General features: G+C 49.2%; 4 non-coding genes across 4 annotated transcripts; all 4 read left to right on the top strand.

Annotated features, from left to right (window-relative positions):
* The first annotated feature begins 11095 nt into the window (after positions 1–11095).
* Positions 11096–11179, top strand: TRNAM-CAU (transfer RNA methionine (anticodon CAU)). Its single transcript has one exon. It is a non-coding gene; the product is annotated as a tRNA-Met (tRNA).
* A 73-nt stretch (positions 11180–11252) lies between these two features.
* On the top strand, positions 11253–11336 carry TRNAL-CAG (transfer RNA leucine (anticodon CAG)). The gene has a single exon. It is a non-coding gene; the product is annotated as a tRNA-Leu (tRNA).
* Positions 11337–20355: 9019 nt separating this feature from the next.
* On the top strand, positions 20356–20442 carry TRNAL-CAG (transfer RNA leucine (anticodon CAG)). Its single transcript has one exon. It is a non-coding gene; the product is annotated as a tRNA-Leu (tRNA).
* Positions 20443–20510: 68 nt separating this feature from the next.
* On the top strand, positions 20511–20594 carry TRNAL-CAG (transfer RNA leucine (anticodon CAG)). The gene has a single exon. It is a non-coding gene; the product is annotated as a tRNA-Leu (tRNA).
* The last annotated feature ends 541 nt before the right edge of the window (positions 20595–21135 follow it).

Raw genomic sequence — 21135 nt, 5'->3', positions numbered from 1 at the left:
CGCACATCCTCTAAAGTGCCATATTCTTTATGGAGAGCTCTGGGTCGCGCGACTCGGCGGGATTGATGGTATTCAGGGTGGACATTTTTAGGAAGGGGTTTCAGGATAAGCGCGGAGTGTATGGCGCGAGGGAGAGAGATGAAGTCTGTCGTGTGTGCCGGTATGCGAATTCCCAGAGAATCCAGTATATATCGTCCAGTTTCCGTGCCAGCCAGACGAAGGTACTGTGTGTAGCGATGTGCATCTATAAGTTCTTGTATAGTGTTGTGCATTCCTAATTTTAAGAGTCTGTCCGTGCTAGTGCTCTTTGGTAGGTTTAGCGCTGCTTTGGTAGCCATGCGGATAAGAGCATTGATCTTGTCTTTATCCGAACAGGAGAGGTTTAGGTAAGGAGTGGCGTAAAGAATGCGGCTAAGCACGAACGCATGCAGCACCTTGAGATTATCTGCTTCGTCTAGACCGGCTCGTGAATGTGAAACCCTTCTAAGAAGATGGATGACGGAGTAGGTGGACTGTTTTAGTGCTTTCAGTGTAAGGTTGTTTTTCCCCGTGTCCTGTAAATGCAGGCCAAGAATGCGGAGGGTAGGTGTTTGCGGTATGGGAGTGTCATGCAGGTAGATAGTGATGGGGGAGGTAGGGACGCGCCGCGGGCGGATTATGAGGAGTGCTGACTTTGTGGGGGAGCATTCAAGCCCAATGTTTGCCGCGTGAGTAGCGATAGTTGTAGCGGCTTCCTGAAGGGTCGATTCTATGTCGCCATCCGAGCCGTATGTGGTCCAAACCGTTATATCATCCGCGTAAAGTGTGTGTCCTAAGTGCGGGATGCGGCTGAGAGCCTTGGCCAGGGGGGTGAGGGTGAGGTTGGAGAGGAAGGGAGATAACACCGCCCCTTGCGGGGTACCAATGTTACCAAGCGTGAAGGGGGGGGGGGGGGGGGGGTCTGTATATCATCTATATGCAGTGAGGCTGTGCGACCGTTTAAGAAGGCCCGGATATAGTTGTAGGTCTTGGGCCCCAACTGCAGCTCTTGGATGCCCTGCAGGATGGCGCTGTGCGTAACTTTGTCGAATGCTTTGGTGAGGTCGACTGCCAGGATTGCTCTGGTGTGATGTAACATGTCATTGAGGATAGCGTGTGAAATCTGCAGTAAAGCGTCCTGTGCCGAGAGGTGGGATTGAAATCCTACCATAGTATGTGGATATAGTCCATGGGATTCCATGTGTTGCGTGAGACGGGTGAGGATGACATGCTCAAACAGTTTGCCCAAGCACGAAGTCAGCGAAATGGGACGGAGGTTTTGGGCGTTAATGGGCTTGTTTGGTTTAGGAATGAAAATTATTTTCCCGTGCTTCCATTCAGCAGGTAGCGCCCCCATTTCCCAGCACTCATTGAAGTAGTCGGTGAGAAGGGAAATTGAACGGTCATCTAGATTTCTGAGCATGACATTTGTGATTTGGTCCTCCCCAGGGGTTGAGTTTCGGAGCTTGATAAGGGCTGCTCTGACTTCAACCTCCATAATGGGGGCGTCGAGGGAGGGTTGATCGGGGCCCACATAGTCGGGATATGATACAGCTTGGCCCACAGTGGTATAAGTTGATTGGAGTTGGCGTAACAGTGCTTGATGATTTTGACGATTTTTATGGGTAAGTCTTTTTAGTGTGAGCCGAGTTTGCTTTTTAGCTTGAGTGGGGTCTATCATATGTCTCAAAAGATGCCAGGCCCTGGTGGAGGAGAGATTACCTCGTAATCCGTCAGATAATTGGTGCCAGTTAGATTTACTGAGTGCGGCACTGTGTTCTTCTATTTGTTGCTGTAGTTGCGCTAATTTTAGCTTAAGTTTCCGATTTTGCTTCTGGGTTTTCCAGCGTCTGAGGATACTGTTTTGAGCCTGGAGTAGGTGCGCTAAGCGACTGTCTGCAACGGGAGTCTCAGGGGTGGCGTCTAATGTTTGCGTGAATGCCTGGACATCCTGTTTCAGCTCTGTCATCCATGTGTGGAGGTTAAAGGGGAATTCTAATGTTTTGGCCTCTCTGTGCTTCCGAAGATTATCCCAGCTGGTAATCCTGACACGGTAGTTTTTAGCTTTTTTGGCGAAATCAAGCTGTATAGTTATGATATAATGATCACTGCCCAGGGCCTCATTTGAGTTTGTCCACACCGGTGTGGGAAGGTTGCGACCAAAAGTAAGATCTGGGCTTGTGTCGGCAGTGACACTATTACCGATTCTTGTAGGTGTGCTCAGATCATTATATATGGACAGGCCGTGCATCTGAAGGGTGTTGCGCAATTCCGCTCCTCTCTTGTTAGTGCGTGTGTACCCCCAGTCTGCATGTGCGCAGTTGAAATCCCCTAATATAATGAGGGGGTCCTTTTTTGCAGCGTTGGAGGCGGCTTTAATTAAAGAGATTAAATCTGAGACCGGTTGCCTCGGAAGGAGGTAACAGTTGAGGATGAAGAGGGGTTGAGATCTGTGAGTGGAGGGGATTAATTCTAGGAATGTGTGAGCTACCGGCGAGGTTAGTACATGACAAGTGTATGGTAGGAAATGTTGGAGATACGTGGTAACCCTGGGGTTTGGAGTGGTGTCGGAGGGTACCAGAGCGTATCCTGGCAGCGATAAATTTGTGCCAGCATCCTGAAGTGCTACTATATCAGGGGGTGTGGAGGAAGCAGAGAGGAGCTGCTGCAGGGGGTCTCGTTTGCGACGAAACCCCCTGCAGTTCCATTGCAGGATGCTTAATTGGAGATTATTGCCCGTCAACTGGGCCATGCTGGAGGGTGGGGGGGCGGAGGATGGGAGCAGCTATGGGGTTGCTAGCTGGGATATGTGAAGACATTCCAGCAATTATTTGTGGAATTTGTTGTAGAATAGCAGAGGTTACCTGACTGATGATAGTTTCTGTAAGCTTAGTGATGGCGGCTTCAATGTAATTTTGAGTCTGAGCCAGAATACTGGCTTCGAGCTGTTGGGCAAAGTTTTGTAATTTAGAATCCATGTCTGGAATGTCTTCTGGTCTGCGTTTCTTTTGTGGAGGGGGTGTGGAGGGTTCGGTTGTAGGTGAAGAGGTTTGGGGTGTTGGTGAAGGAGTGGGTGGAGAAACGGTAGGAGGGATGGAATTAATGGCTGCCCTAAGATGCCTTACCTCTTCCCGCAGGAGAGCTATCTCTTCCTCCCGCTGTGAGGTTTGGGGTGTACTGGTGGGTGTGGTCCAGGCTCGCTGGTGATCTTGATGAGGCACTAGCGGTGGAAAGTCCTTTGGCGTGGGCACTGGTTGCTTGGGTTTCGGCGCGGTCTGTCTACGAGGTGGAGGGGTCCTGGCTTTGCACGAGCCGGTACCGGTAAGGTGGGAACCACCACAAAGAATGCAGCTTGGCGTGCATGCGGTCTCTTGAGGGGTGTGCTTCTCGCCACACTTCGGGAGAGGGCACACGTCGTAGCTGTGTCCAGGTTTCCTGCAGTTTGTGCAGGCATCGGGGCTTCCCTTGTATTTGGTGCAGCGGTGTACCACACACATATATTTAATTGTGTGAGGCACGGGACCTGAGGCAAAAGTTATTAAGATGGACGTTGTTTTACCCATGCGTCGGGCCGCTATAATGTTAGCGTCCGGGTTTCTGTACTGTAAGTCAGTTAGGATTTGTTCTGGTGTCTCGTTCCAGTAGGGCCGGGAAATGACGCTCTTGACTGCCGCTGGAGGGGCCGCGATGTACGCGGCTACCGGGTATTGTAGTCCATCTAAGGTAATTTGCTGAATTTTCACCAATGCCAGAGCTGTTGCCTCAGCCACCGTCGCCACTGTGAAGGTGTTGTTAGTTGGGTGGATTCTTATGTGCAACTCGGCAATCACTGAGCAGCTGAGCGTCGAGTGAAGTGCCTGCAGGATACTGGGAGCCGGGATCTTCTCCAGGGAGAGGCCGCCTCGCGGGCGAAAGACGACTCTGATGGTACCCGCCGGCAGTGCGGCGAGTTGCTTGCTTCTATGGACGACGGCGCGCGTCATGCGTAGGAGCTGTGGCGTCTCCTTGAACGCGCTTCGGGTGTTCCCAGATGCAGCGTCCGGTGGCGCACCGGCGTTGCTGGCGCTTGGTTTAGGCTGAACGGTGGCCGATACCGGGTGTTTTGGGGGCGAATTCGAATCCGTGGTCCGATTACGGTATGCATGGAGCACAGTTTTCCACTCACCAGGGTGGCAGTCCAATGGGTTCAAGGTCTCTCCATCCACGGGCTCCTCCATGGCTGTTGGGGAGTGAGGAACGCGGCGCGCAGGCGAGGCTCGCCTCGATGAGGCGAGGCTTAGCGCAGCGGAGTGGCTGCCAGAGACATTTTCAACAGGTAGCTCACCGAGGTCCTTGGGCACATCCAAAAGATGGTAGCGATTGGGGTCCGTGAACCTTCCAGGATCCGTTGAGGGCCTTGGTGGGTCCTAGAAAGAACTTAGCTGGGCACAGGAACCAGAAATTGGCGGAGCCGATAATTAACGCGTCCGCGAGTCACGCACGTCTAGACCGTATTTATAAAGCGGTAGACCTGCTTCCAAAATGCAACAATTACAAGGTTGAACCTGTGTCCTTCTCGGACCACTGTTTGGTACAGTGTAGGATACCCAGTAAACCATAAAACGTCACATAGACATCAGCGAGATATTTACGCTGGACATTAGACACCTCCACTAGACATCCATTTTAGTACCGTTTACGAAAAATCTACGTACCTACTACATGAAAATTGGAGTCCAGTTCACGTTGTAAGTACGTACTGCAGACATCACGTTCGACATTTATCAGATATTTGTGAACATGTAAGTACGCCCAGTCTACATAGTCTAGACGTCTATATAAAGAGAATATGACTATACATAGATCAATGCCAAGCTGAAAATTTCTAACTGGTTTCAGTCCAACTGTTTTAAGGGACACATTTCCAGTTGTTGCAACTGGAAATTTGTTCCTTAAACCAGTTGCAACTGGAACCAACTGCAATACGAGATGCAGCTGACACCTGTTAAAGTTCCAGATGGAACGGAGACCTACTGCATCCCAGCCACAGACTTCTCTATGGAGTCGTCGGGACGTCCAAGCACTCCAGCTAGCTCAAATACAGTTGAGTAAGCGAGTACATGGCCATCACGGGAGCCCAAAGCACTGCAGATGACTTCCGAGTGCGTCAGTGTTTTATTGCGCTCGGCGCTTTCACGGAATCTTCTCTTTGAGCATAATCGTCAGGTTTACAGCTGCGGTGGCATCAATACTCTTCTGCCGAGCCCAATAAGTCAGGGTTGCTGCAAAAGAAAGCATAATTGTTCACTTTTACAGGTGACAAGAGAATAGCACAGCAACCACAACAAACAAACCCAGTAATTTACGCCACTTTTACCGACGCAAGTCTATGAAGCTTCAAAGGTTGCCCTTGCAGCGCTAAAAGGCAGTCGTGCTGAGCGGAGTGTGCTTGCACACGCACTTCGGCACACCATCCGAACGCATGCCCACATTTCGGTAGCAGAGGCCAGTTGCATACATCACCAGCCTTTCTTTCAATACACAGCGAGTTTGGCAAAACAGCCAAACGAGTGAGCGTAAAAATATAACGTGCCGATAAATGCGTTAGAATTTTTTCATTACGAACTCAAAAATAGCCTAAAATACACTTCAATGAGTAAACTGAGACTGAGTACGCACCAGGAAAGGTCACGATTCCAGCCGGTGAAAAAGACTTGTAGTCCTAATTCGTACTGACGGGTCCACTTCGCCGAGTAGTAAAAGCAAGCAAACTGTCTTCCTTCAGCTCCATCAAGGAAAGAACGGTTGAACAACCTCGCCAGCAATAATAAGGGAATAATTAATTCTGTGTCGAGGTTCTTCAAACACAATGTTTCCACGGAACACGATGAGAAATCGCACACGCCGTGCGCTCTACCACTGCCGCCATGGCTGAACCTAGCCTCGTGCGGATGTGCGAAACTGACACATATTTTGTATCGTCTGTTTTTGATACTTAGTAGCAGGCTTGCTGTGGCACGAAAAATAAGTTAATATTTTTAAATTCTAGCATATTACTTTTTTCACAGCTGCAATCGCCATGCGCAGTTTGCGCCATTATTGATAAAATACGATACGAACTACAACGCGATGGCGGCGTAGACAATTCACCGCGCTTTCCCCGCCGCCGCCTGTCCGCGGCACAGAACAGGCATATGGGCAGCGCATGTAGCATGAAGGCAAGATAACCAATTATCATTAGGGTAAAGGGCTGGATTCAGAGAGAATGCAAGCACAGCAGAGAGGATCAGGGCAGGTGGGCAGATGAGGTTCGGAAGTTTGCTGGGATAAGGGGGCCGCCGCTGGCACAGGGTTAACTGGAGAAATTTTTGGCCTGCAGTGGACATGATTACAGTGTTGACATGATGATAAAAAGCGGGACTCAAGAAGTTTGTTCTCAAGAAATATGAGGTCACACATTGTCACAAAATTCGGCGCATTTTAGAAACAAACAAAGAAAAACCGCCGCGCGCACGGCGTCTCGCCGGCGCGAGACGAACGGGAGAGAAGGAAAACCCCCGCTGTGCGCGTGGCTACCTCCACCACCGCTCACCGACACGGCGTGCGCCGAGGGAATGAGTCATCCATGCCGAAGATTTCTCTGGAACATCCGAGTTGCTTCTACAGCTGACGGGGGGAAAAGGGCGTAGCCTTGCGTGCACTAAGCCACGTCCCCCTCGCCCGTCGGCGACGGCGCCACTCCAGAACACGCTCGAAACTTCGAGATGCGACCCCCGTCCTCTGACCAATGGGGACGCGCGGCCGGTGAGAAGAGGGAAGGGAGACAGCACTGCCGATGCTGTGTATGTGCGCGCCTGCTCTGGCGCATAGAACAAACAGACGTGGAAGCGAGCCTATAAAAGAAGGCGTCGACCGCTATCAGATTAGCCCGGACCGCCGTTAAACTTCATCGAAGCGCGCCCGTCCGACTCCCGGGAAAACACCACTCGGCCAGCATCCGACCAACGAGGCAACGTTCGCCAGTCTGCGGGACGGCATCGTCGTGGAACTCTGGTCATCGGACTGCCGCAGTGCCCGGTGAACAAATTGTGTTTTGTTTGTTTATCTCTCTCTCCTGTGTTAGTGCACTTTAGGTGCAATATTGCCTTTGTATTGCATTCTCTCTCGAGTTTAACTTTGCACGAGTTGCATTGTTTCGTTAATCACTGTGTATGTGTTTGTACTAGTGATTGTGAAATCCTCTGTATCGTCTCTTTGCTGCATAAACTTTGGTTTGCTTGTGAACCTTTGGCTCCGACCCATTCTCTGGCTTGCGGCCAGCGAAAGCTGGGCACCGAACGCCCAAAAACCTCTTGTCACTTGGCAGCTGGTCTCCGCTGAGTTTGCCACGCTGAGTCGAGGGCATCTCCTTTGAGTCCGAGACCGCTGCCCCCACACGCTCTAAGGGTGTCTGGGAGCTTCCCACTAAAAGTGCGCGAAGTGTGGGTGACACACATTCAGCTACACAAACGCCTAAGCTTTCCTCAGTTCAACATTCCAATAGTTAGTTATTATTGCTAGTGCGTTTAGCAGATTTAACACATTTTTGAGATAAAAATAACTCCCAAAAATTGAACTGAACTAATTTTTGTACTTTAGATAGTTGGATAAGTTGAATAAAACATGCTTAATCAGAAAAAATGGTTATTATTATAGTCCTGGCTGCTAAATAACAAAAAGTTTTCTACTACGTGTGTCCTCACTTTTCAGTGTGGTTGAGATAGCTTACAGGTTGTAGCACAAGGTATAAATTGAATGTAAGAATAGTAATGAAATAACAATGAGAATCCTGACCAAAGTGACTGGCATTTCAAACCAACTGCGTACAGTTGAGTCAGAAACCTGATGCGTGTGCATTCAGATTTGTCTTTACTACTTCCCGTATTTTTCGTCTTTCTAACTATGTTGCCGTGAAGCGAGCACGAAAAAACACAAAAACACAGACAGCGCTGGTCATGCCTCCAATTTGTAGTCAACAGCGATTTCCAACTTTAAATGCAGTAAGGCAACACGAAATATCGAACGATTGGAAAATATGGAATTCTTAAATTATATATCTCACTTACATATACCCAGGACGTGACAAGTATACGAGGAGTCTAGGTTAAGGCAGATATAACGTCGTGGGTGCGTCTCCAGCTTTTCCACGAAAAAAGGTTGTTAGATAAGACATCTGAGAGATTTTGCTTTGGTACATACACGTTCAGACTTAATCTGGACATCTATGGGAGGTTTGTGGTTTGCTGTGTAGGAACAGCAAAACGGGACAATGCTTTTAATTGGGACTTGTGGAAATTTAGTGATAAGCTGTTAAAGTGTGAGCGTTTTTGTGACAATATGAAAGAAGAAATTGGCAAAGTAGAGCCAAATTCAAGACAAAAGTTATGGGAGCAGTGGGAACTATGTAAGCAGCAAATTAAAATGTACGCAATTGAAAGGGCTAGCTGCTTGAAAAAAGAGGAAAAAACAAAGGAAAAGGATTTAAAAGAACTTCTGCGGAAACTAATTGAGCAAGAGAGTAAAGCTCTTGGTTAGTGGATTGGAGACGTAAAGAAAATTAAACAAAAGCTTGAAGTTATGAAACAAGTGCGTTATCGCGGTGCGCTGGTGCGCGCGAGAGCCGAAGAGGCGGTTTTCGGTGAAACACCAACAAAACGAGCATTGGGCATGGAAAAAGCATGGGCTGAGCGCCATAGGACTGATAAAATTGAATCTGGAGGTGTCGTAGCAGATGAAACGCATATAAAGCAAGCTTTTGCTGAATACTATCAGGCGCTTTTCGCAAAACACGACGTAGACGTCGACACATTCAAGGGAATGTTTCTAGGAGCGATGCCAAGATTAGATGACGAACAGAAACAGAGATTAGAGGCGCCAATTACTGAATCCGAAGTGCAAACAGCAATAGAAAATTTAAACTCGGGTAAGTCGCCTGGACCAGACGGTTTAAGTGCGGCTTTCTATAAAGCCTTTAAGCAAGACATTTCCCCTTCGCTAACGGTACTCTTTACTGACGCATATGAATTAAAAGCACTACCTCCTTCCTTTGGCGTATCTCACACTGTCCTAATTCCGAAAACGGAAGATAGTGAAAAGTTAAAGCATGTTACAGCCTACAGGCCGATTTCACTTATGAACGTGGACTACAAGATATTCATGAAGGTGCTAGCAAGGCGGTTACAAAGAGTAATGAATGTGATAGTCGGTTCTCATCAGACGTGCGGCATCAAAGGTCGTTCTACTGTGTCTAATATTCATAAAGCAATATGTGTTCTTAAATGTTTTGTCATTTTACAAACAGTCCTGTTGCTATCCTTCAGTTAGACCCGGAAAAAGCTTTTGATTGCGTGGCACATGAACTTTTGTTTTTAATTTTGGATCACGTGAATGTCGGGTCAGTCATCAGGAAGGGAGTGGCCATGGCGTACCGAAACTGCACAACGAGACTAATAGTAAATAAGAGTTTGGGGGCCCCCATAAGTTTGGGGGCCGCCATAAGCCTTCGGGGCGCCAAGGCTACCCCGTCAGCCCTCTTTTGTTTGGTATATACATTGAAGCCCTGTGTTTGAGCATAATACAGAATGACGGTATTCAAGGTTTTAAGTTACAAGCGACAGAAATTAAGTTGCTGGCTTATGCGGACGACGTAACTGTTTTCGCTGTTGATTATGAGAGCATAAGAAAGGCCATTGATTGCGTTCAGCAATTTAGTCAGTCGACAGGAAGTCGAGTAAACTGGGCAAAATGTACTACTAGCTTCTTGCATGGTGAATGGCCAACGACTCCTGTTAACTTTGCGAATGTGTCCTGGGTGACGACCTCAGTGAAGTACTTAGGTGTCCCGCTGAAATGTTATCGCGATAGCGATCCGCATTGGAAAAGGCAGCTGGAAGACACCCGGGCAAAAGCTGGCAAGTGGAAAGGGGCTAGGTTATCCACTTTTGCCACAGCTACAGTGTGCAACCTATTCTTTATCAGCAAGTTGTGGTACGTGTAGCAGGTACTACACTGTTCGCGAGTTAACGTGCAGAAACTACACCGCATCTTTGCAGTGTTTGTCTGGGCCTCGAGCTGGGAACGATGCAGCCGGACAAATTTTTTCAGAAGTGTAAAAGACGGAGCACTTAGGGCTCGGCCATCTGTTTTTGCGCCAAATCGTCAGCAGATTTTTATTCTTTCGAGACGCGAGCGACCCGTTCTTGGGCACAATCTGTCAAGTAAGGCTGGGCCATGCATTACCGGAATGAATTGATGGAACAGATAACATTCAAGGTCGTATTTTTGGCTACACCAGAGAAGTGGTTATGAGTGTTAGATTTCTAGCTGCTCGTTTTTCGCAGCAGTACCTCTGTACTGTAAAAAAGGAAACACTCTATCGGGATTTACGAGATGTTTTTCTGCCTGAACCATTGTACAGGGCCACATACCGTGGAGGCCAGGGCGGTAATGTGTTGAACAGGGTGAAGAAAATGCAGGTACCAGCAGCAGCCGAAAGCTTCTTTTTCAGATTACACACAGAAACACTGGCCCTGAAAGCATTTATGGAGAAAAATGGAATGTTTCTCCCTTGGGGTTCAGATTGTCTGATATGCAAGAAGCCAGAGACAATCGATCATGTATTCTTGCACTGCTGGGAAGGCGTCTACTTCTGGGACGTCTTGCAAAGAACGCTGAAGAAAGACCTACCTCTAGACACGTATGGAATACGGTATCTCCCTCTACAGAACGAAGAGGGAGTGCCTTATGATGCAATACTGCTGTTGGGCCTCCACGCTATTTGGCGCTCACGAATGGCTGGATACCACTGTGAACCGGATGCGAGGCCTGCACGAATATACTTCCGTGAGAGTGTGCACTGGTTTGTCGAAATACAAAAAACGGCTGCTCACGTTCCTGAGTGGCTCTCGAGGGTAGAGCCCTTGGTGTCCTTAAAGGACTTTTAACATGAAGATGCCTGCAGCAGACGGCTGAGTGTGAGTACCACCTGAAAGGGGTACAATGTAAATTTCCTTTTGTGTTTGTGTACCGTGTCGGAGCCCGGCAATAAAGAAAAAAAAATGTCAGGATGGCCGAGCGGTCCAAGGCTCTGCGTTCATTTCGCAGTCCGGTCTTCCGGGCGTGGGTTCGAATCCCACTTCTGACATTACTTTCTTTTTATGCCGCAAGATCAAAGAGGAAGGCTTCTCTCTGCGCCGATCTCAATGCACCCGTGTTCTGTCAGGATGGCCGAGCGGTCCAAGGCGCTGCGTTCAGGTCGCAGTCCGGTCTTCCGGGCGTGGGTTCGAATCCCACTTCTGACATTACTTTCTTTTTATGCCGCAAGAACAAAAAGGAAGGCTTCTCTCTGCGCCGATCTCAATGCAACCAGCGTTCTGTCAGGATGGCTGATTCCTTTTCCGGCTTTCGAGCAGGACGGTCACGGAATGTCAGGCTCCTCAGGAGCGGTTTCAGCGGCCCAGGCGGGCCGCGGTACTAGGGGTATTACCAACGACGACAAGGAATATCAAGTGTTTCTTCCTCAGCTACCAACAGGTCGTGTTGTTTTAAATACGATTTTTTTGCATGCAGATGTGCGGTATCGACCATATCGTATGGAACATTTCCGAGATGCGTTGGCTGGCTTATCGCTGCTGTCCGAGGTAGTCGCCCTGGGGGCGTATCAAATGAGCCATGTGTGGGCAGTGACATTTAAAAGCGGCGACGGTGTGAAGAAGATACTCAGCGAGGGCGACATAAAAGTGAAAGAGCGGCGCTGTGTGGTCATCGACCCCACCAATCAAGACATTCACCTGAAGCTACTCTGGATGCTGCATAACGTGCCAGATGAAGACATACGCCATGCCTTTTCATCATATGGAAAGGTCACTGAAGTTGCAAGGGAACGGTGGCGAGTTCAAGGCGTACAGGACAAAGGGTCGTCGACGCGACTGGTGACTCTTAGGCTCAAAACGGGCCAGTCGGTCGACGATTTGCCCCATCAGGTGCGCACTGGTGGGGAGCAGGCACTAGTTGTTGTCCCGGGTAGGGCTCCGCTTTGCCTTCGGTGCCGCAACACAGGCTACGTACGGCGAGAATGTCGTGTACCGCATTGTGCGCTTTGCCGGCGCTACGGGCATGACGAGTCCGAGTGTGTCAGGACGTACGCCAGTGTCACTGGACTGAGAGGGAAAGTGGATGTTTCCGAACTGCTCATGGACGAGGCTGACGCCGAAGAAGCTTCAGGTGGCAACGACAGCGTGCCGAAGGCTGCACCTGAACTGCCTCCTGAGAGCGCCAATACGGAGAAAAAGCAGGAGGACGTCGAGCACTTCAAAGGAGGTTCCAGTGACCGAGAAGTCAAAAGCGTAGGTGAACCGGAAGAGACACCCGAGGTTGAGGAGGGCGTCGTCGATCTGGACGGCGTTGAGGCAAGCGGTGTAACTGGTAAAAGATCGAGCAAGTAAATGTTAAACGACGGTGAGCTCCTTTCTCCCAGCAACGATGAACCACCACCTAAAACGGTGGGGGGACGCCGGGCGTCACTACGCCCGAAGCCTAACATCCCGCCGGACAGAAGACCGGCGGCACAACCGCCCCCGTAGACGCCGGGACCCGTGCCTCAGAGGGCTCCTAGGAGCACAACGCCAAGCAATGGACGGTCAAGCAGCGGTGTGCTCGCGCGACGCTACCAAGGTACGAGAAAGGAGACAATGTTGGGCATGTTGTACTGTATGCTGCGCGCAAAGAGCATTTCTGGCTACTGCTACGCGTCACATGTCTCTCTCCACTGCACGATCTGTCTGTTCCTGCTCTTAAATGATAGCTAAAATGGAGAAAACATTAAGGATTGCCACCATTAATGTTCGAGGTCTTTCAGCAAGGCGGCGACAATACCAGCTCAGCCGCATCTGCCTAGACAATGAGCTTGACATTGTGGCTGTGCAAGAAACGAAAGTTGAGAGCCAGGAGCAGACAGATCGTATGGTTGCAGCGTTTACAGAGCATTATAATGTTTCTATTTGCCATGCTGTAGGTACATCTGGTGGTTGTGCCGTCTTAACACGTAAATGCGCTGGCATTTTTGAGGAGTCGCTAACTGTCAGTGAAAATGGGCGTCTGATTGTTTTAAACTTTCTTTTTGCCGGTTCACAATGGCGACTGATAGGTGCGTATGCACCAAATGATATGCAAGACCGAATTATTTTTTTCCAAAACCTTGAACCCTACATCAAATGTAATAGTGCTTTTATTTTTCTGGGTGATTTCAACTGTGTCTGTTGTGTGGACGATCGTGCAAACAACCCCCACGTTAGAGACAAAAGCGCTGAACTATTGAACACGCAAATCAATGAACATAACCTTGAAAATGCTGGCATGGTTTTATCAAACGCGGGAAAACGACAATACACACATTTTCAGGGGAAAAGTCATGCGAGACTAGACCGAGCGTATCTGTCACCGGGTCTGATACCTCTTTGTAACTGTTATTCCGTTACTCCTGTATCCTTTAGTGACCACTGTATGGTGTCCTTTACTTTATAGGGACGAAAAGAAAGCAATCAGTTTAATTGGCAATTGTGGAAGCTTAATGCTAAACTGCTCGAAGATGACACTTTCGTTGATAGCGTAAAAGAAAAGATTGACGATGTGTTGACAAGGGAGCCCGCGCAGTACGCGGTCGCGTGGGAGGAACTAAAAATCCAAGTAAAAATGATGGCGATTGAAAGGGGCAGTATCCGACGCTACAACGAAACGTTAAAGGAAAAAGAGCTCAAACGGCAGCTTGAATGGCTAGTAAGGATGGAAGGAGAGGAACCCGGCGCGTACACTACTGAAGTAAGCAAAGTTAAAAGCGAATTGGAAGTGCTTGATGTGAAAAAATACAAAGCAGCAGTGATTCGCGCACGCGCAGAAAGGTTATGGCTGGGGGAAAGCCCAAATAGACGGGCGCTGGGCGATTCAAGGTTCAAGTAGCCGACAAATTTTGCAAACAGACGGGCTCCCAGATTAGTTGGGAAAAGAGCGTTGGCTTCTGGCACGGCAACTGGGACATGACTCCGGGCTATTTTGCAAATATGACTTGGACGGCGACACCAGCTAAATACCTGGGTGTCCCACTACAGTATTACAAAAGAAATAACGAATATTGGAAGGGAGAAATGGAGACTTTGAAAGAAAAGACTGCATCATGGCAAGGTCGCGGTTTCTCGATGTTTGCGCGGGCTACAGTGTGCAATGTATTTCTTGTCGCAAAGATTTGGTATGTATTACAAGTTCTCTTCATGTCACGTGCGAATGTGCAAAAAATGCACAGGGTTTTTGCGGTATTCATTTGGGGCTCGAGTTGGGAGAGGGTTAGTCGTTCAAATCTTTTTCGATCTGTTCGCAGTGGAGGACTTGGCTCATCGAACTTGTTTGTTAGACAAATTGTGGCACGTTTCTTTTCCTTACGGGACCAAAGTGATGGTTTTTTGCGCACACTGTCACATGTTCGACTGGCTAGAACTTTACCTGATTTCATTGTTACCACTGGTGATGCTGTGAATCGTGGTGTAACTGGTTATCTGCACGAAATTGTTGTGTCATACCGCGTACTAACAGCTCGGTTTTCTTTGCAGTACTTGTCTTTGGTTAACAAAAAGAAATTGTACAAAGATTTAATTGACGTCATGATGCCAGTCCCACTGTACAGAACGGTGTACTGCGGAGTCCCAGGAGATAATGTTTTTGAAAAGAGTGAAAAAGATGTCAATAAGAGGTTCATTAAAACTTTCTTTTTCAAGCTCCAGTAAAGACATGGCTCGAGGACAAAGGAATTTTTGTGTCCTGGACAGTAAACTGTCTTTTGTGCAAAAAACCAGAAACCATTGAACACGTTTTAATTGAATGCTGGGATCCGATCTTTCTCTGGGACATTTTACAACGCACACTTAAAAAAGAACTACCAATTACCCCTTCAGGAATCAGGTTTTTAACTGCAGAGACTGATTATGACACACCGTATGACATGTTCATGCTCCTGGGCCTCCACAGTTTGTGGAAGACAAGGATGGCGGTTCGACATGCGGACATCGTTGTTCGTTCTGCCCGTGAAAATTTTGAGAGTGTCACATACGTTGCAGAGGTGTATCGCGCACTAGCGGAGCCGCCGCAATGGATGGCTGTTCTGGAGGATTTGGTGAACCTTAAAAAATGTTAACCACGCCAGGTCTGCCTGTACTGGCGTGTTTTATTCGTGTCTGTATTGTTTGAACTGTTGTCCAAGGAGGCAATAAAGAAAAAAAAAGTCAGGATGGCCGACCAAGCCGCTGCGTTCAGGTCGCAGTCCGGTCTTCCGGGCGTGGGTTCGAATCCCACTTCTGACATTACTTTTTTTATGCCGCAAGGTCAAAAAGGAAGGCTTTAGTCTGCGCCGATTTCAATGCACCCGTGTTCTGTCAGGATGGCCGAGCATTTCTACTTCCGGCCACTGGCGTGTACGGACGCAGGATCATGAGCTCCCACGGAGCGGCGACAGCGGCCATCGATGGCCGCGGAAACAGGTTCAGTGCCGAAGACAAGGAGTATGAGATCTTTTTGCCTACCCTGCCGACCGGACGTGTTGTTCTAAACACAGTTTTTTTGCACGGAGATGTGCGTGTGAGACCTTACAGGGTCGAAGACTTCAGGGACGCCCTCGCCAACACTGGTGCGCTCCCCGACGTCGTGGCGTTGGGGGCGTACCAGGTAAACCACGTGTGGGCGGTAACCTTCAGCAGCCCAGAAGCCGCGAAGAAATTAGCCGCCTTGAAGGAGCTTGAGGTAAAGGGACGCCGGTGCATCATTTTCGACCCCGAGGATCAGCAAGTAAAGCTGCGCCTGCATTGGATGCTGCACGGCGTCGCTGACGACGACATCCGGACTGCTTTCGCGGCGTTCGGAAACGTGACCGAGGTGACGCGGGAGCGTTGGCGCGTTCAAGGAATGAAAGAGAAGGGATCCACCACGAGAACAGTGCTGCTCAAGTTGAAGCCAGGTATGAAGGTGGACGACCTGCCCCACCAGGTTCGAGTCGCCGGCGAGTTGGCTCTCGTGGTGGTGCCCGGGCGGCCGATGCAGTGCCTGCGTTGCCACGGCGCGGGTCACGTTCGTCGCGACTGCAAGGTTCCCAGGTGCTCCAAGTGCAGGCGCTACGGACATGCGGACGAGGACTGCGTCCTTACCTACGCGTCTGCGACCGGGCTCGGAGGGAAAGGAGACAGCGGGGAGCTGATGGACGTCGCTGAGGCTGAGGACGCAGCGAGGGGTACCCACGAGTTTGGCAACCTCCCCGTGTCGCTGGACACGTCAGCGACTTCAAGCGGCGACGCCCCCCTTGCCAGTGGACCAATACTCCAGCCACCAACGGGAGACTCGCCTCAGTCAAAGGAGGCGACTTCAGTGGATGCAAAAAGCCCACCAGTGCCCACGGACTTTGTAGCGAAGGAGTCGACCGAGGGTCACCGGCAGAACACCGGTGGCCGTACGACCACTGTGGCTACGCCAGGGAAGCGTCCGCATGGAGACACCAGCCACGACGGCGACAAGGAGGCGGTGCCCAGCGTAGAGGAACCACCAGCAAAGACGCCTCAAGCAAGGCGGGCCTCTTTTCGGCCGCGCCCTAACCTTGCGAGCGAGAAGCGCGCCAGTGACAAGGCGCCTTCCGAGCAGGGCCAGGTGCACGCTCAGGATGACGCCGGCGGCGAAGGCGGCGGTGGCGTCTAGCCATGTGCTGGACGCGAGAGGTAAGTACCATGCTTTCGGTCTCTTCTTCTTATGTAAAAATGGCTCCTGCATCTCCGTTGAAAGTCGCCTCCCTAAATGTAGACGTCTGGCAGGAAAAAGAAAGCAAGGCCAGCTTTTTCGGCTTTTAACGGAGCACGGCATAGATGTACTGGCCGTGCAGGAGACGAAAGTCGACGGCGAAGAAGAGACCGGGAGAATGGTGCAACGTTTCACGTCCTCGTTTTTTGCTGTCGTTAGCCACGCTGTAGGCACATCGGCTGGTTATGTGTTCTTTTTCTAAAGAAGTTGCCGGGGCTAGAAGTGCAAGCTCATTTCTCTTGTGTGTCGGGCCGGTGTGTCTTCCTTGACTTTCGATTGAATAACATCGAGTGGCGGATTATTTGTGTGTACGCGCCAAATGAAGCAGAAGAAAGGGCGCAGTTTTTTTACAGCATCGAAGAACGCCTTCGTTGTGACAGACAGCTGATCGTCCTAGGCGATTTTAACTGTGTTCTTAGTGCGCGAGATAAGACAAGCCCTCGACCGTTTAGAGATGCAAGCACACAAATGTTATCGCGAATGGTTGAGAACTGGAACATGGAAGATGTAGCAGAGTGTCTTGAGGGAACGCGTGCAGTAAAGCTCACACACTTCCAGGGTTCAAGCCATGCACGGCTGGACCGCATTTATGCATCCGTCGATGTCTTACCTGAATGTAATGGTTACGAAGTTGTGCCAGTATCTTTTTCACACCATTGTTTAGTTAAATGTTGTTTTGGGATGGTAAAGAGAGGGAATTCTTTTTCATGGAAAATGTGGAAATTCAATAATAAGCTCCTGCAGGATGAACTGTATATCCGTATAGTAAAAGATGAAATTGCAAAAATAGGCCCCGGTAAAAATATGCTCATCTGGCAACAGTGGGAGCTGTGTAAAGAAACTATAAAAATTAAAGCAATAGAGAGGGCTGCCTGTATACGGTTTCAAGAAAAACAGAAAGAGACAGAGTTAAGGAAGCTGCTCCATAGGCTGCTTCAACAGGAATCTCTAGCGCCGGGTAAATGGACGGCAGATGTAAAGAAAACAAAGCAAAAACTAGAATTGATCGAACAAGAACGGTATCGGGGAGCGTTAGTGAGGGCAAGGGCAGAAGACATAGCTGCAGGGGAGGCGCCATCAAAACGAGCGCTGGGGTTGGAAAAAGCAAACGCTGAAAGGAACCACATCGACAAAATAGAATGGGGCGGTGTCTTGTCGGCAGACAACGACCACATAAAAGCAGCTTTCAACGAGCATTACCAAGCGCTCTTCGCATCCCACACGGTAGACACTATCACATTTAAAGATCAGTTTCTGGCGGCGATGCCGCGTCTTGGTGATGACGTAAAAGAGAGATTAGAAGTGGCTATCACTGAAACAGAAGTGGAGCATGCAATCGCCAGTTTAAACCCCGGTAAATCGCCGGAACCAGATGGGCTCAGCGCGCGTTTTTACAAAGATTTCAAGCACGAAATTGCCCTATCTTGAACATTATCTTTAACGCTGCCTACACAGTAAATGCACTCCCTCCGTCATATGAGTCATCCCACACGGTGCTTATTCCTAAAACGGATCAAATAGATAAATTACGACTGGTTACAGCTTACAGGCCCATAGCACTTACAAACGTTGAATATAACATTTTTATGAAGGTTTTGGCTCGGAGATTGCAGACGGTGATTAAGGATATAGTTGGGCCACACCAGACGTGTGGGATAAAAGGGAGGTCAATAATGTCCAATATTCACAAGGTGCGAAGTGTGCTTGAGTGTTGTGATGACTCGAATGGTCGGGTGGCCATTATCCAAGTCGACCTCGAGAAAGCTTTCGACTGCGTCGATCACGAAATTTTGTTTTCTGTTTTGGACCATGCGAATGTAGGGTCAGTTATCCGCAAGGGCGTAGCCCTGGCGTACCGAAACTGCACGACGAGATTGATCGTAAATAAGAGTATGGGGGCCCCCATTAGCGTGCAGCGTTCGGTGCGACAGGGCTGCCCTCTCAGCCCTCTTTTGTTTTGTATATACATTGAGACATTGTGTATTAAAATATTGAACAATGACAACGTTAATGGGTTTAAGTTACTAGCAGCCGAGGTGAAGCTGCTGGCGTACGCGGATGATGTTGCAGTTTGTACGGTGGACCATGAGAGCATAACCGAGGCTGTGAAATGTGTCCGTGAGTTCTCTCAGGTTACCGGAAGCGGGGTGAACTGGGCCAAGTGCCTTGGGTTCTGGCATGGACGGTGGCCATCGAAGCCTGAGCACTTTGCAAATGTGACGTGGGCGAAAACCCCAACCAAGTACTTAGGCGTCGAGCTTGATGGTTACCGCCAAAGCGAGCAATATTGGCAAGAACAGACGAAAGCGCTACGGGAGAAAGCGGAGAAGTGGAAAGGTGCCAACTTATCGATTTTCGCCAGAGCTACTGTATGTAACCTTTTTTATATCAGTAAACTTTGGTTTGTTATGCAAGTTTTGCATTGTTCGCGTGTAAACGTACAGAGGCTCCACAGGATTTTCGCCGTCTTTGTTTGGGCTGCAGAATGGGAACGCTGCAGCAGAACAAACTTATTCCGTCGGGTGAAAGACGGTGGCTTGGGACTTGGACACCGCTTTTTGCGGCAAGTGGTCAACCGGTTTTTGTTTTTTCGCGACGTTTCCGACCCTTTCTTGCGCACTGTCTGCCAAGTTAGGCTGCGGCGCCTACTGCCGGAGTTTGTTGTCTCCACCGAAGAAGTTACGTGTGGTATATTCGGCTATTACAGAGAGGTCGTCGCAAGTGTTAGATTTCTTTCAGTGCGTTTTTCTAATGAATATCTGTGTTGTGTAAAACGGAAAAAGCTGTACCACGATTTATGTGACACTCTTTTGCCACAACCTTTGTATAGAGCCTTATACAGTGGAGGCCCAGGCTCAGACGTCTTAAAGAGAGTAAAGAAAATGCAGGTGCCGCCAGGAGCTAAGACCTTTTTCTTTAAATTACACACCGGAACGTTCTCAGTAAAGAAATTTTTCGAGGGAAAGGATTTATTTTTACCTTGGGGTTCGCATTGTTTAATCTGTAAGCAGCCGGAAACAATAGACCATGTTTTTTTACATTGTTGGGAAGGGGTTTATTTTTGGGATGTTTTGCAACGGACTATGAAGAAAGATTTCCCCCTAGATTCGCATGGCATTCGATATTTAAGCATTGATAATGACGACGGGGTTCCTTTTGATTTAATTATGCTCCTGGGTCTCCACTGTATATGGCGCTCCAGAATGGCAGGCTATCACTGCGACAGGGAAGCGCGCCCTGCCCGAATTTATTTCCGAGAGAGTATGGATTGGTTTGTCGCTATACAAAAAGCGGTTGCGGAACCTCCCGACTGGCTCTCAAGGGTAGAGCCTTTGTTGTCTTTGCGGGAGTTTTAATGTGACGAAGCCAGCTTGACGCTGGCTGAGTGTCTTTCAATGTGTTCATTGTCCTGTACTATTGCTTTTGTGATTTGTCTGTTCCTTTTTTTGTGAAGTGTTGTTTTCCAAAGCCAGGCAATAAAGAAAAAAAAACAAAAAAAACAGGATGGCCGAGCGGTCCAAGGCGCTGCGTTCAGGTCGCAGTCCGGTCTTCCGGGCGTGGGTTCGAATCCCACTTCTGACATTACTTTTTTTATGCCGCAAGATCAAAAAGGAAGGCTTTAGTCTGCGCCGATTTCAATGCACCCTTGTTCTGTCAGGATGGCCGAGCGGTCCAAGGCGCTGCGTTCAGGTCGCAGTCCGGTCTTCCGGGCGTGGGTTCGAATCCCACTTCTGACATTACCGTTTTTCTTTTGTGTTTCTAGCACTCTTACACCATGGTTGCCAGCTATCAGCTTCTTTCCCGCGGCTCCGCCGGCTCAAGAATGATAAAATTAGCACAAAGTGGCACGGGAGTAAAGTTTGCCGCACGAAAAGAGACCAAAAATGCGACTTCGATCCTCACTGCATGCGTGCCTGAGAAGCTGAGAAGCTAACAAATTCTTTTCGGCTGGTAGAACCCTTTTGCAAGACTCAACGCGACTGGAATGCTTCGCCGTCGGCACCGACCAATAGGCAACTCCCTCTTATTTCGCCCCATCCACAGGCACAGTCATGACTGCTCCTGCTTCCGAGGCTACGCACCGCTGGCATTATTAACGCCACAGCATTAAGGAGCTCGTGGGGTAGAAAATCCAACGTCGACGTAGTTGACCGTGAGCGAAAAATCCGCAAAAAATCCAGAGAAGCGACCTAAGATGCAGATGGGCTACCTAGGTCGCTTGACATTGGAGTGACATCACAGCCTACCCAATGGGCACTGAACGTTCCTTGGACGTTC

Source organism: Amblyomma mixtum, chromosome 2, assembly GCF_055824585.1.
Source record: "Amblyomma mixtum isolate Tamu chromosome 2, ASM5582458v1, whole genome shotgun sequence".
Taxonomy (NCBI): Eukaryota; Metazoa; Arthropoda; class Arachnida; order Ixodida; family Ixodidae; genus Amblyomma; species Amblyomma mixtum.
The sequence above is the reverse complement of the archived record's forward strand: the minus strand, read 5'-3'. Positions and strand labels throughout refer to the sequence as shown.